Below are 13,977 nucleotides of genomic sequence, written 5' to 3' on the forward strand. Positions count from 1 at the left end.
CATATATTTTTTTGGATTAACGTCTTGGTGACTTCAGTGTTTTTAATGTCATAGGCAATCCTGAAGAAGTCTGCAGAATAAGAAATACCAAGATGTTTTTCTGTGCGAAAGAAATAAAACAAAATTAATTTTGTACTTTTGAAATGCAAACAAGTTTAATTTTTTCTCACTTATTTAAATAGTACCTTAACTAAAAGCTAACAGGCATTGTCATAGACTTTAGATATAGGGGACAGAAGTTCTCTAAGAGTTCGCTCAACTCTCCCTCTGGCCTACCCGATTCAATATCCCAAACTGGTGTTACCCTGCCTCACAACTCCCTCTCCATACCCTGACCATTTTTCACCCTTAAAACTTCTAACCTCTAACATTATATGTAATTTATTTGTTTTGTGCTGATTGTATATTATTTTCTGTTTATTGCTATATTGTAATTGCCAGAGTGCTAGATTTAAAACAAACAAACAAACAAACAAAAAACAATTGTTTACTGATGTAGTCCAGATGCCTAGAAAAATGCCAGTTACAGAAGCTACGGAGTGATTGATAACAGGGCAAAGAGGGTCAAGTATATGGGGATGGGAGAAAAACTGACTCTGGTGGTGAACACAGAATGCAATATATAGATGATGTATTATAGAACCATACACTTGAAACCTATTTAACTTTACTAACCAGTGTCATCCCAATAAATTTAATAAAAATAAAAAATTTAATGAATAAAATATTTAAACAATTAGCAACAACACAGCAAATGTTTAAAAAACTGTGAAATTTGTCTATTTCCTATTAGAATACATATTTGAAAAATTATGTTACTCCTTTGATAAAAAGTTACATGAAGAATACAAATAGATACTAATTTTTCTTCAATTATGAACTAAAGCAATTCCCATGGTAAATGTTAAAACTTTAAAACTTTTAAATGTTAAAACTTATGTATTGCTTACTGTTAGTTGCAGATGAAGAACAAATATAGCTCTGTTGAATCACAGATGGGCTGTTTTTGTATCCTTGTGATGAATAATAAAATTAGAAAATATTAAGCTGAAAAATTAAAGATTTTAAAACATCTTAAGGGGAAACAATTTCAGTGTGAGATACTTGTATCATCTTAACATTAGGACATAACTAAGATTCACTTTATTTTAATTTATTTTTTTAAAGATTTTTATTGGGGAATTGGGGGATGGGAACTGCACAGTTTAGTTAAAATATCTTGTTTATCAAACCTAACCACAATGTTCCTTATGTGTTATCTCCATATTTCTTGTGAAATTTGAAGAAGTGACTTCCAAAATGATTCAATATCTGGACCTAAAAACACCTGAAAGTTTTGTTGCTACAAAATTTAATTAAAAATAACACTTTTTAATGGTACAGACACACATTATATTTGTTTCTGTTTGTAATAACGTGTAAATCAATTAAAAATGATATGAGAACCAGATGTTATAAGGACATATTTGATAATTAACAATAGCTTTCCTTAATTACATAGCTGTTACTCAGATTCAAATTTGAAACTGCATTTGACTTATCAGTTATTTCTCTTTACAGGTATTTGCAATGTCATGTTTCTGAATACTATGCTGAAGACCTACAAATGAGGTATAGTATATTTTATTTTATATTGAAGTTTATATTTAAGGCCTCATGTCAATAGTTTAGTAAGTAGGAGTTGTATCTCATAAAGAAAATCGAACGTAAATTGTTGGTTTTAGGATCCAAGTTACAAGCATCATCTATATGTTGACAATTCCTTTATGAATGTTCTTTTGTTTTATTGAAAATCTACTCCTATGGACATATCTTAGTTTCTCTGCCATCCAACAAAGACTTTCTTGCTAAATATCAAAAGGTGACTGTGATGTTCCAATTGATTCGTTGAAAGGAACTCATGCAGAAACAGTTGTTCAAATCCAACAGCCACAAGGACAAAACCATGGGAAACTTGAATTTATCAATGTCAGGAAAAACATAAAATCTAAAATCTGAGTGTGGCCTGCTGTTAAGAGACTGAAATATTTCATTAAAAAAAACCACACATATAGCTCTTTATTCTTGATATATATATATATATATATATATATATATATATATATATATATATATATAATGATTTATCTGAGTTACTAAAAAGTGACTGAAATTAAATTGAATTTATGTATTTTCTAAGACTATAAGTTAGTGGTGGAAGTATTATTTATTCCTTGATATATTCTGGAGGAAATTTTTGTATTGAACAACAAAAGCATTTTGATATGCAAATACATTCATTGCAGCTCTGTTTCTCTCTGAAGAGACTCTTGTGAATGTACTTCTGCCTGAGTGCTTGTTAAAAGGAAGGATGGAAGAAGGAAGGGCAGAGATGTTGAAATTTCAAAAGTAAATGCCAATTATCAAGGCCCTGGCTTTTAGGGATGTTGAATGACATGACACAATATTTTTTGAATGGTCTGATTGCAATGACGTGGGGTTCAAATTACAAATAAAACTTCAGTACTTTGAAAGGTTCAAGGTGGCGAGCTACATTTTTGCTAGGAAAGCTAATTACTTCTGAGTGTAAAAAATAAATCAAGGAACAAGCATTGAGGTTCATTATTTTAGTCATGTTTTCATTCTTAGCTTTTCACTAGAATGTTCATAAAATTCAACAGCTGAATACAAGAATTTGGAACCTTTTCAAGCCTTGTATTTCTCAGCTGTTTCTCCTCTGGTTTTGGAAGGAGACAAAATTACATGTGAATGCTGTATGAGTATAGCTCCCTATACATATTTCCAATTGAATACAGTACAGTAAACTTCAAAGCTAAATGACAAATAACTGATTTGTATTTATATTCAACAGTTTTTGTTTCTTTAAAAACTACTCTTTGATATCCTTAGGTACTTTTCAATTAATTTATTACTGGGGGTAATATAAATTCTAAAATTACGGTAGAGTAATTGTGACTAAAAAAATACCTAGACATATTCAGCTTGTCTTTCCTAGTGAAATATACCTAAAAACAATAAGAGTGATTTATCTCTTCAATCCCTGGTGTAATTAATGAGATAAATAGAAAAACATCTTGCAATAAAGCAATCCCAAATTAACCAAGAGAAGGTTTTCCACAAGAAATGTCTTGTTTTCTTTAGGAATTCTATTCGTTGGCATAATATAGTTAAAATGTTTAAAGGAGTGTACTAGTCTATGACAAATGAAGTGCACCAGGGAATGCAAAGTGGCAAAACCCTCTTTTCTAAGATGTTCAGAGAACAGTCGTCGTAAAAGTACAGTAGTGGGAAAAGAATCTACTCAAATAGAGAACATGTCTCCTGTCTTTGAGGTATTTGAGTGTGCAGTGAAGGCTCACTCAGGCAGTCAGCTCAAGAACTGCTTTGACTTCAAAAGTCTATCTGTGTGTTTGGACCAATGTTCTGACTGCCACATCCCACTGGCAGTGGGGCAGGAATAATCTGTAGAACTATAATCACCTAAGAGTAATCTAGGATTTTTTTTTATAGGTGGGCTCTTTTGTTATTGTATTTTAGGAGAAGTAAGGGGAATTAAGAATATCTACAACCCACATGATCAGTGTGCGCAATTGCTCTGTGCTTATCAGGATAAAAATAAAGACACCGTGTGTGTGCTTGTTTTTACTGTTCATTTGAAAAAGCTGCCTTTGTGTGTCCATTTTTACGTATGTCCCATATTTAAAAAGATAAAGTAATGCACATCATGTTTTCTTATCTGAATTTTTATTCATGATTCTGCTGTCAGAATGATGAATATGTATAGATAGGCACATAGCAAGAGAACTTCTGAAAGTGATGGAGATAAAAAAATACTTAGTATTCTGAGAAGTAGATGAATGAAAAGGAAATCTATGGTTACATTGGATATTCAGTTCTTTAATCAGTGCTCGTACTTACAGGAGGCTTACAGAGCTTTTTAGAATATTTGACATTCACTACTTCTTACATTCAAGCCCAAAGGGCATTAACCAAGCAGAAGATGATGGTTTTGGCTAATTGCATCTATCCTATTTTTATAAGGCTTCATTATAAACAGCCTACCTTCATTCGGGTGTCATGTGTTTTACTTCTTTATGGACCTTTGTTTCTAGTTAGCCATTGGGATAACTGGATTTTTAATACTTAAATAAAAATATCTTTGTCTCGTCCTAGTTATAACTTGCAATATAGATAATCACGTACTTGATATTTGAACTTTAGAATGTTTTGACTAGGAAGTTTGATTTTCTGGTCAATCTGAACTACCTTCTAATTTCATGTCTCCTTTTTCCTGTGTTACACCCTCCACTCCTAGCCCACATTACCTTTGTTTGTTTTGGCTTATCTTGTTTATAAAGTGACTTCAAGTTTCCACTATACCCACACTGCCCATCATTCAAGGTCTTGTTAAATATGACTCCTGCTAATTCTCCCCTAAACGTTGTAGCCTTGCTAACCCAAAGTAATTTTACCCTTATCATGAATACTCTAAAAATAACCACACATTATAAATCTTTTTTCATCTAATAGCACCAAGTAATATATTACTTTATTAATGTACATTATTATGCATTGACTTTGCATTGTATTCATGTTGTCTGTTTAGCTACATGGCAAGTTTCTGGTGGGATTGGATATGTTTCACAAAATGAAATAGATGATATAAAAATGCTTTGGAATCCAAATCATCAAAATGGCCATATCGTATACATATACTTTATAAAAGTAGTTAAGCAATTAATTGATAATTTATTAAATGGATTGTGTTCTGAGAGGCAGACAAAGAAGTTCTTATAAATGTTGATTTTGCAATGATCAGGCATGTAATGCTAGATTGAGAGAAGACATGTTTGACATATCCCAACAAAATAAGGTATCTAGGATTTTAAACTGGTTTTCTTCTACACATAGGTACATTTTAAGCATTTGTTAAGAACCAGATTTGATGTGAGTGCTTGTTTAAAGTTGTATCCATATTCAGAAATATCCATATTTTGACAGGTAAAAATGTTATGGGTTTTCTCACACAAAAGATCTACCTATTAGTTCTTTGTTAGAGCTTCACAAAATGCCTAGTACTTAGTAAATGCTTATTAAATAGTATATCTAATTAATAACAATCACAGAAATATTAATTGTTAAAATTCTCAGTTTTAGTATATTACAAAACGTATATTTTAATTATTTTATTTTTTATTATTTATTATGTTTCTTGGTCTTCATGTGGATTATTTAAAAGTGATAGCTTGTTCTTTCATTGTCTGCTTCTTTGTATCTCTCAAAATGTTAGTCTTGTATAAGCATAACACACATATGCTAGAATAGAATATATAAACAAAATATTTGCTGGAATAAATTTAAGCTGTGACAGTTTTACATCCTGGGTTTTATAAATGTTTGTATAATACACATATATTCCAGTATTTAATGATATAGACAGTTTAGTAGCCAATCTCATTCCTATATCTTTGAATGTTTTTCCCTTTAGTTTCTATCTTTCTTTGTTACTAACATTTGAAAGTTCCAGGAGGATGTGTCTCATATATGCATTAAGTTGTCTAGAAACGCACTTTTTAAAATGTGATCTTTAAATAAGGAAACTTTTCTTTTATAATTACTTTATTTTTTCCATGCTCTTTCTCTCCTGCTCCCTTTTTCTTTACTTTCTTTAATTTGTAGATTGAAATATTCCCTAAAAAGATTGTCCATCTTATTATTTTTTCTTAATTGATTTTTTCCTACTCTTTTCTTTGAATTTTGGGGGAAAATTTAGTACACTATCTTTCATTTATACAGATGATTCTATCACTTCTTCCAACTGCTCTTCTTTGCTTTTGTTGTGATTTTTAATTAGACAGTCTTGTTTTCCTTTTCATACTATTCTTTATGAATTCATGCTATGCTTGTAACTAGATCACATGATTTTATTGACAAAATCAAACCTTGGCTCTTCCAAGAAAATGGAATTTCCCTGTAGACTGTAACTAATCTCAAGCCTCCATGTTTATCTTAGCTAGAGTGGATAAATAAATAAACTGATCAAAATTTAATCAAACCAAATATTCAGTCTCTCTTCAATAAAAAAAATACTCTGTGTTTTGTGGGTGCCAGTTCCTCCTACTACTTCTCTCCCTAAAGACGTATCTGGGGATGAGTGTGTGTGGTGTTGTGTGGGACAGAAAGCCTGAAGTATAGTGTGACTGAGAAGACCTCATTTCATTAAAACAAAATTGTGGCTTTACGCATTGTGTTTTCTAGTCTTTGATGTGGCATTCTTGTCTTCATGAGTCTTTGCATGTGAAGTCTGAGACTCTGCATAGTTCGTGGTCTTCATTAGGTCTCAGTAGGGATTTGCACCTTGCTCTATGATGATATCTTCCTCTGAGTTTCCTTGGTTGTGATAAGTGAGGCACACTGTACACTCCTCTGCAAGGCCACCTTCCCTTGTTGCAAAGATCCTTCTGATCCACTCCTTTGCTAGATTCTCAGGTAAGATAATGTTTATGACACTGATAGAAGCTAAAATTCAGAGCTTTCCTCTCCTTGACAACAGTAAACCTCTAAGTTTTCTTTGATGGGGCTTCCAGAGCTCACAAGGGTATGTGAGGGCAAGTGAACATACTCTGACCTTGATGTTACCCTTCCTTGTATAACAGACCTTCCAGCTCTGAGTGTGTTCCTGTCACTCTTCTGTCATCCTAATTTTTCTTTTCACAAATAGAATAGAATAGAAAAGAGGGAGCCCAGCTTTTATTTCCCATCTAATTGCCCTCAGTGAGATGGCAGATCAGTAGATCTGAATTCCATAGATTCAGTTGTTTTTATGCAAATTTGAGTGTGAAGACCAACATTCTTTCCCAACGACTGACATAACTCGGAAGGCGACTGGCTCGCTCTATAACTGATTTGTATGTTGGAAGATAAAATTCTCCTTGTTCCTCTTCTCAGCTTTTCTTCTAAAATATATCCCAAATTTGCTTAGATATATTGATGTTCTGGGTGTGGTAGAGGTGATGGTCCAGAAGAAATGAGAGAAGCTCATAAGCAATTTTCAGCTGACTTGAATTTTGCCAAGTGTTAATAACTTATTTTTCAACTACCTCCTCTATGTACTGTGACGAATTTGGACATAGGTCAAAAGGAATCATTTCCAATGTGAGATGTACCTTCTGATAGTATTTTTCCTAATACATGCCTTTTTTTTCCTGACTTTTATTCTTTTGATCATGAAGACATATTTTCATATTATCTATTTATAATTAATAAGAGTAAAAGTGCATTTTATATAAAATTGCATGTCTTGCAGGTGTAATCTTTCAGAGCGAGAGAGAGAGAGAATTTTAGATTTAGGTAAGTTTTAAGAAACTATCTGGAGTAGTTGGAAGCACTAAAGGCAAAACTACAATTAGTTTAGATGATCACCTGTGACAGGCCAACCATTGTATATTCTGTAAAGTTCTGGGCAATTATGAATATTTTTGTTGGATAAAGACAATTGGTATCCGAAGTAGTTTGCTACTTCCCATTCATCTCATGGTCTCTTGAGATGTTCTGTTCTTCTGTCTTTAATCACAGGTTCAATCTGACCTGTGATTGGCAGCCATGTAATATGAGAGAAATGTTCTTTCAATAAGCTATATAGTGCATAGAGCCTCAAAGCCTTCTTTTAGTACTTCCCCATCCTTGTAATAATCAGCAGAAATATCATGTGATATCTATTAAGTGGATATTGCCATCAATGCATTTAAGCACTCATGTATAGTTTTTTCTTCACTGAAATTTATATATTATTTACATGTTTCTGTTTTGTTTTACTTGCCAAACTAGATATTAATTTCAGTATGGTATCTCACAGTTCTTGAATATTTTTTGGAGTCCTATGGCCTTAATCATACTTCTTAAATAAGTACATTTAAAGACATATCAGCTTTCCTCTTCTGAGCTCTATTTATGTAAAGCCATTATATCTTTTATCAGGTGCACTTAATGATGGGCAACATTATTTTTATTTTGAAATTCTTTACTAAGGATTCATAATCACATTGAGTGTATATCATCTAAGTTTATCACACTGACCTTTTCACTTCAAAGGCTAGAGACTGCCTTGAGCTACGTTTGTACAATATCTGAGTGTAAGGCACATTTTCCTGAGTATATGCATCCCTTCAGCTCAGAGTGTATTACCAAGGACAGTCTTTCTAAAATGTGTTTTTATTTTTCTACTTTAATCAATTATTAAATAAATGAAGAGTTAAAACTGACGTTGGCTCAATAGGTATTATTATTTTTTTAATCCTATGGATGCTGTGAAGCTTGGCTATGAAATGCTTTGCCCTCCCAAATATAAATGGTATTTGAAATTTTAGGGGATTTACCCTCACAGTAAACAAAGTGAGTTTCATACATTTTCTCTTTGAAAATTTGAAAGAATTATTGATTAAATGTATTTAATACATTTAAAACCTTACCTATACAGTCTCTCTTATCTGCCTCTGAAGTTTATTGGGATTATTTTCTATGAATTACATCATTATAGATAATGTATCACAGAAGTTTTAGACTCCTTGAAGGCCCCAAGTTGTCCTATTATAGGACAAGGTGATCCCCCTATGTATGAATTTATCAGGCTCCTTGTTCATATGGATAAAAGAGTTAGAGTCTCTGTTTTGCCCTACTTTGGTATACCCAGAGGATGGCTGATCTCCACAGTTAGCTATTCAAGACACTTTACAATTCAGATATGTCTGACCTTTATTTTTTATGTGAATTATATCTTTGTGTGTGCATGTTTGGGGCAAGGTTGGATTTTCAATGTCATCATCACTACACTATTGATATTGAAGCACCTAATATGTAAGTGCTTTCACATAGATTATATTATTCACTTCTACTAACAATTCATAAGAAAAGGCATTATTTCCCTTTCTTTCCCTTCTGTGCATGTGAGGAAAGTAGATGGAATTTTACATGATTAACAGAACTGTTATTGAACAAAAGTCTGTCTTACATCAAGGACAGTTTGTCTCCTATTTTACTTTGCGGGTGATTATCTGTAATAGTATTAAAAATATGGGAGTTCTTAGATTTTGAATCATTTGTTTTTCAGTGATCAAGATCACTGATGCATATTACACATGACTTGGTTTGTCTTTGTGATGTAGTTATATTGATATATATTGCTTACTGGAAACATCATTTATATGACATTGTGTCAAGTGCACCACATGGGGCATTTAATAAGATAGACCATAGACCATATGCTAATGATATCCTCATAATACAATTAAAAGCATTCAAGTCAAGCCAGAATGTGGAAGAAACTATTTGTAAATTTCACATCTAATACATCCAACATGCTTTCAGAATATACAAAAAACTCAAAATGCCGTAAGAAAACAACCCAACAAAATAAAAGCAAAATCTTTTAACAAACATTGCACCCAAGTAATATGTCACCCAAAATATAATGGATGAATGAGAATATGAAATGATACTCAATATCATTAATGAAATATAAATTAAAACCACAGTGAGTTTAATTACTTATTAGAAATTCTAAAATTTATAAAATGGCAAACCGTTTTTTTGGAAATCAGCTTGTCAGCTTTTAATAATCATTAAACATACACTCAGTGTATGATCCTGCCTTTCTATTCTTAAATGTTTACTGGAAATAAAATCACATATTCATGCCAAAATTATGTGAATGTTCACTGGAGTTTTACTTGTAGTAGCACTAAACTAGAAACAACCCAAATGCCCATAAACAGATGAACATATAAACAAATTCTATATTGATGCAATGGATAGTCAATAAGAAAAGGGAATGAAATACTGATATATCCAAACAACATGGATACAACTTGAAGTCATTAGGCAGAGTGAATGAAGCCAGACAAAAATAGTTCATGCTCTACGTTCCCGTGAATAGAAATTCTAGAAATCACAAACTAATCCATAGTGACAGAAAGGATATCAGTGATTGGGAATGGGGAATGCATAGAGGATCAGGAGAAGGGAGTGTTTACCCAGGGACATGAGGAAATTACTGGAGGTGATGGATGTGTTCATCATCTTGGTTGTGGTACAGTTTCATGGAGTTCACATATGTTAAATTTGTTAAGCTATACACTTTATATCTGTGAAATGCATTTGCATATCAATTAAAACTCCACAAAGCTATTTAAAAAGTATTCATCATAGACAGTGTTTAAAGAATCAGAGACTTGGACAAACATTTAAAAATGGAATCCTAGAATACCAAACATTGATTGTGGGATAGAAGAATATGATTTTTACTTGGGGATTTAAAAAAAAATACAAGTTAAAGCAAAAATTATTTATTTTCCATTGTTGAGTGGAAATATGTTATTATTTTGTCTGGAGTATGACAGTTTTATTTTCTTTTCCGATGTTTCACTGAAGAAAAAACTAAGACTGAAATCAAAAGAGGAAAAGATTAGCTCTTTAATCTTGTATATGGAAATCATCACTTTTAAATGGTGTTGCATGATAAGCACTCTAAATATTCAAATGAAATTTCTATTAATTTCCCTAAAATAAATGTCTTCTTAGTTATGCTTAAAATTTAGATAGCATTGCATAATTTAGTCCCATATAATTTAAAATTATACTGCATTATTCTTCTGATCTATAATTTTTTCTCCCAAAAATGTTAACATTTTATAAAATTTGAGACTTTTTATATGAATAATTATTATATGATTTTCAGGACATTTTGGAATCTTTGAAAATTCCTACAGCAAACATTTTGTTTTATTTTATTTTTATTAATTTTTATTAAATTTATTTGGGTGACATTGGTTAGTCAAATGATATAGGTTTCAAGTGTACAATTCTATAATACATTGTTTATATATGGCATTGTGTGTTCATCACCCAGAGTTGGTTCTCCTTCTATCACCATATATTTGACCCCCTTTCCCCATTTCTGCCATTTTCTTGCCCCTTACCATCTGGAACCAATAAACTGTTTTCTGTGTCTATGAGTTTGTGTGTGTTTGTTTGTCTTGTATGTTTGTTGCTTTCAGTTTTATATCCTGCATATGACTGAAGTCATGTGGTTCTTAACTTTTTCTGTCTGACTTTGCTTAGCATTATAATCTCAAAATCCATCCATGTTGTTGCAAATGGCAGTATTTCATCTTTTCTTATGGCTGAGTAATATCATATATATATATATATATATATATATATATATATATATATATCACATCTTCTTCTCCTATAATCTATCAAAGGACACTTTAGTTATTTTCATGTCTTGGCCACCAGAACTAACGTTGCAATGAACAAATGAACATAGGGATATGTATAGCTTTACAGATAACTGTTACCAGGTTTTTGGTAGATACCCAGAAGAATTGCTGGGTCGTATGGTAATTCTATTGTTAATTTTTTGAGGAACCTCCACACTGTTTTCCACAGTGGCTGTACCAATTTACATAACCACCAGCAGTGTATGAAGGTTTATTTTTCTCCACAACCTCTCCAACACTTGTTATTACGTGTGTTGTTGATAGTAGCCGTTCTAACAGGTGTGAGGTGATTTCTCATTGTGGCTTTGATTTGAATTTCCCTAATAGTTAAGGAATAGGCTGAGCATTTTTTTTTCTTCTTATATTAGTTGGCCATTTGTTTGTCTTTTTAGGAGAAATGTCTGTTCAGGTCCTCTGGCCATTTTTTAAATGGGTTGTTTGTTTTTTGTTGTTGCTGAGTTGTATGAGTTCTTTATGTATTTTGTATATTACACCCTTATTGGAAGTGTTGTTTGCATATATCTTCTCCCATTCAGTTGGTTGCCCCTTTGTTTTGTTGATAGTTTCTTTTGTTGGGAAGAAGCTTTTTAAAACTTTGATATAGTCCCAATCATTTATTTTTGCTTTTACTTCCTTTGCCTTTGAGGTCAAATTCATAAAAATTTTCCCTGAACCCAAGATGCATAAGTTTAGTACCTATGCTTCCTTCTATAAAATTTATTATTTCATATCTAATGTTTGTCCTTTGATACATTTTGATTTAATTTTGTTATATGCAGCCTACTTTCACTTTTTTGCAAATGTTCTCCAATTTTCCTAACACCATTTATTGAAGAGAATTTTTTTCTCCATTGCATGTTTTGGGCTTTTTTTTGTCAAAAATTATTTGCCCATGTAGGTGTGGGTTCATTTCTGGGTTCTCAATTCTATTCCATTGGTCTGTGTGTCTGTTTTTCTGTCAACACCATGCTGTTTGAGAATTGTCACAATAAACAAATACAGTTAAGTTACAGGATGCAAAATTAATGTATAAAAATCTACTGTGTTCCTCTATACTAACAATGAAATTTCAGAAAAATAAATAAAAAAAAAATTCCTTTTCAATTGCAACACAGAGAATAAAATACCTAGGAATATAATTAACACAGTATGGAAAGACCAATACAATGAATACTATAACACATTTTTAAAAGAAATTAAAGGAGGCACAAAAAAATGGAAAGATATTCCATGATCATGGATTGGAAGAATCAACATGTTAATAGTTAAAATACCCACATTACACAAAGAAATATACAGATTTAATGCAATCTCCATCAAAATCCCAACAGCATTTTTTAAAGAAATAGAACAACACAAAATAAAATCATCAGGTTTGTATGGAATCACAAACGTTCTTGCATAGCTAAAGCAATCCTAAGAAAACAGAGACTGGAGGTATCACACTCCTTGAGTTCTGTTTTCTTTATATTCTGTTAAAATAGTATTGACAGAGGAATGATCAGACTTGATTGTGAATCAATTAATTGGGGCAACAGAGGGATATAGTTAGTTTGAATGTCAACTTATAAATTTAAACACTATATCACGTTTATTTATAAATCCATACACAATATGAACTGTAGACCTATATTTTTTAAAAATTGTATTTCTTCACCATAGAAATGTTCACATGCCTTCATTAATAATCGCAAATGACTATTGATGTGGTGTGTTCCCCAAGGATCCCAAGGGGAATAGAACAGATACAGAGACTTCTGATTCATCAATTTAAAATATTTTGGCAGAACTGGATTCAGTCCAGAGCTACAAATGAAGTGTTGTTCTAATTGACTATCTACCTCTTTCTTGTTGCATGTTACCTCTCATTCAGATACAAATACATAGGCTGTGCATTTGCCTGAGGTCTGCCCACACTACTTCCTTGTGTAGGCCTTCTTGGGAATTTGTTAGCAGTTTGACATTGCATACTAATAAGTGCAATACAGAACAAACTTTTAAAATATTCTCATTCAGGAGATTTATAAATGAATGAACATTTTATAATTTAAAATGCATAAATTAAAATTATATGTTTGTGTACATACAAAATTATAATTTAAGATGCACATGCAGTTATTCATATGTGGACAGAAATAGCAAAAACCCATTCATTTCCCTGAAAGATAGGTTTTTCCAAAGTAAGTAGAATATAGAGAAAGGAAAATTGACCAATATAATAGCTCGATCAGTCATGAGGTAAGTAAGATACTGGAAGCAATGACTGTAAAATATCTAATAGTTATTAGGTATCTTTCCTGGTGTAGCACTCTAAAAACAGGAGTTTGATATTTCTCTTAAGGCAAATATTAGACAGTTAATGAGAAAAGCCAAGTATTTTCATTCTAAAAGCTTAGAAATCAATAAGGAAATGTTTTCATGGATGATGGAAAACTATTTTCATTATAAAAACAAAAACTAAAGAAGGGATATTCCCCATTATTAACTATAAGTGGATTGTCATATTTATTTAAATCTTTAATATACTGGCATTCATGTTTCACTGAACTTACAGTGTAATGACTTGTCTCTATATTTGAGATATATAAAACCAATGCTAGAGAATGTACCTAATTAATACGTTTATTTTGAAAATAGCTTCTTATTAAACAACTAGTGATGAGACAGAGAACAAGAGAGAGAAAAACAGAGAGAGAGA

At 31.8% G+C, this 13,977-nt stretch overlaps 1 long non-coding RNA gene across 1 annotated transcript in view; it reads left to right on the plus strand.

Moving 5' to 3' along the window:
• Positions 1–1,574: 1,574 nt before the first annotated feature.
• LOC109394859 (uncharacterized) overlaps positions 1,575–13,977 on the plus strand; it is a 65,431-nt gene continuing 53,028 nt past the window's right edge. Inside the window, exon 1 of the long non-coding RNA XR_002126535.1 lies at positions 1,575–1,611. This is a non-coding gene — a long non-coding RNA (uncharacterized LOC109394859). The remainder of the gene's footprint in view (positions 1,612–13,977) is intronic.

The sequence above is a fragment of the Hipposideros armiger genome, unplaced genomic scaffold (genome assembly GCF_001890085.2).
Source record: "Hipposideros armiger isolate ML-2016 unplaced genomic scaffold, ASM189008v1 scaffold_442, whole genome shotgun sequence".
Lineage (NCBI taxonomy): Eukaryota > Metazoa > Chordata > Mammalia > Chiroptera > Hipposideridae > Hipposideros > Hipposideros armiger.